The sequence below is a fragment of the Echinops telfairi genome, unplaced genomic scaffold (genome assembly GCF_000313985.2).
Source record: "Echinops telfairi isolate 266 unplaced genomic scaffold, ASM31398v2 ScPeMD7_7466;HRSCAF=8504, whole genome shotgun sequence".
NCBI classification, from domain to species: domain Eukaryota; kingdom Metazoa; phylum Chordata; class Mammalia; order Afrosoricida; family Tenrecidae; genus Echinops; species Echinops telfairi.
This window is the reverse complement of record NW_022111366.1, coordinates 2,319,255-2,321,891: the sequence shown is the minus strand read 5'-3', so window position 1 is coordinate 2,321,891 and position 2,637 is coordinate 2,319,255.

Below are 2,637 nucleotides of genomic sequence, written 5' to 3'. Positions count from 1 at the left end.
TCTCTCTCTCTCTCTCTCTCTCTCTCTCTCGCTCTCTCTCTCTCGTCTATCTATATAACATAGGAAGGATAAGTAATCCCAAGGAGATGGCAATGGGACCGACAGTTCTGGGGCGACATTTGCGAGGAGGAGGTGGGTGAGGGGAGCAATGAGCCAGGAGAAGAGGAGAGCCAGGGACAGGAGAAGAGCAAGGGATCTCAAATTGATCTAAAATAGCAAGGAGGGGATAGATTTCATGGTTGTATTTGATCAATTGAAATGTGTATGAGAGAAATTACTGAGAGGTGAACAATGGGTAAACACGATCGTGGGGCATGAGGAATGGAAAAAGAAAAAGAGGAAAGAACAAGAAAGTAAAAATTATATATGTAGGGATAGATAGATAGATAGATAGATAGATAGATAGATAGATAGATAGATAGATAGATAGATAGATAGATGTACTTATCTATGTTCTATTTGAGGGGTACCCACACAGAAACGGAACTCTTTTTTCAAAGCTATATTTAAATCTTTTTTTACAAAAAACCCTTATCCCCTTCAAAGTACTCTTCATTACACTTAATGCATTTGTCAAGCCTGCTTTTCCATTCTTGGAAACATTTTTCAAATTCATCTGTTTGGATGACTGTCAGCACCTCCCTCTTTTTGTTCTTCATCTCTTCTATGTCATCTAATTGCTGTCCTTTCATGTCCCTCTTCATTCACGGAAACAAAAAGAAGTCAAACAGAGAGAGATCAGATGAGTCAGGTTCGTGGGGCAAGAAAGGAATGCTTTCTTTGGTCAAAAACTGATGCAATGAGCTGGCTGCATGAGCAGGTGCATTGTCATGTTGGCAAAACCAGTCTCCCATCTGCCACAAATCAGGCCTTTTTGGTCGCAGTGTAATACAATCTTTTCAGACTCTCTATAAATAGAAAGCTTGACAAACAGTTTAACCTATTGGAATGGACTCCAAATATACTATGAGTCAACATTTTCATCCATAAGGAAGTTGATGGACCGCCAGGACAAGGTTTGTCATCTTTCAACATTTCACCTTTTTTGAAGTGAGAAAACCACTCATCCACTGGAGTTTTTCCCATAGCACTGGCCTTGTAGGCTGTGTTCAACATCACAATAATTTCAGGGTTGTTTATTTTTTCCTGAGCAGGAAACAAAATTTCACAGCCACTCACTCTTGCTGTTTCTGAAATTGGTCATCACAAAAAATGGGGTTTGAAGAAATCGCTTTTATGAGAAGATTCATTGTGAGCAGAAAGTACCATCCCAGGTGATGTTAACAGATCCATCAACTCAGAGCGAGTTGCTCTTTTCTCACCGTGAAAAATGTATACTACAAAAATTGTATGATACTGACCTTCCCAGCAGGATTGCTGAATCCAAAATGGGTGCATAAGCAAATATGGTGAAGAAGGCTGATGGTGCCCAGCTATTAAAAAGATATAGTGCCTGGGGTCTTAAAGGCTTGAAGTTAAACAAGTGGCCATCTAACAGGGAAGCAACAAAGTCCACATGGCAGAAGCACACCAGCCTGTGTGATCACGAGGTATCGATGGGAATAGGTAACAGAAGTTCAAAAACAAACCATCAAAATTGACGTGAAGGAGTACAAACAAAGTGGAGACCCAAAACTCACCTGTAAGATAAATGGGCAGAAGGGCCACAACAAAGGGGTGATATATCCAGGGTGCAGTATAGAACTGATAAAACACAGAACTAAACTCTAGTTCTTTAATATTTCCTCCCATTACTATTATGGCCTTAGTTTTAACTCATTAATCGTGTTATACCTGCATGTGTTCATTTGAATAATTAAGATCATAAGATGCATGAAATCCAAGATAGATAAACCTTTCAGAAATAGTAACGGGATTAATGGTTCCCTGAGATTACGGAAAGAGTGGGTGGCATGGGGGGGAATGGGGAACTGATAGCAACACAATAACTACATAATCTCACTAAAGAGAAACGAATAACAGAATTGTAGGTGAATGGATACATAGGATGGTGTAAGATAGGCCAATAAATTAAAAAATAATATATAAGAACAAGAGTTCCTGGAGGGTAGGTTGGTGGAGGGATGGGATAAAGAGGAGCTGATATTAAAGAGCTCATGAAGAAAGAAAATCTCTTGAAAATGAGGTCGGCAGCAATTGTACAATTATGCTTGATCTAATTGAACTATGGATTGTTATAATATCTGTAAGAGCTCCCAATAAAATGGAAAACAAACAAACAAAAAACAGGAGGCAGCAGAAATCATGTGAAAATCCTTTACTAAACAAGGAAGAGCAACGAATGCCCAAGGCAAGCAACAATAAAGCACTGTCCCACAGGATCAATGGCCTTCTAGACCATTCCAGCCCAAAGGATTAGGACTTCTAGACCCCAAAACTGTAAGACAGTAAATTCTTATTTTTTATGGCCACCCCCTTGTGGCATTAGTGTTATGGGTGCACTGAGAAAATGCTAATTAATTCTTCTAACAATAGAGTCAACACAAATTTTCTTCTCAAGCTGAGGGAGATGGAGAAAGAGACAGGTCATCACTTCATTCTCTGGGATTCCAGAGACAACAACTGTGGTAGTCATCTAATCTGGTGTCAATTTAAGGATTAAGACTATAGGGGTGA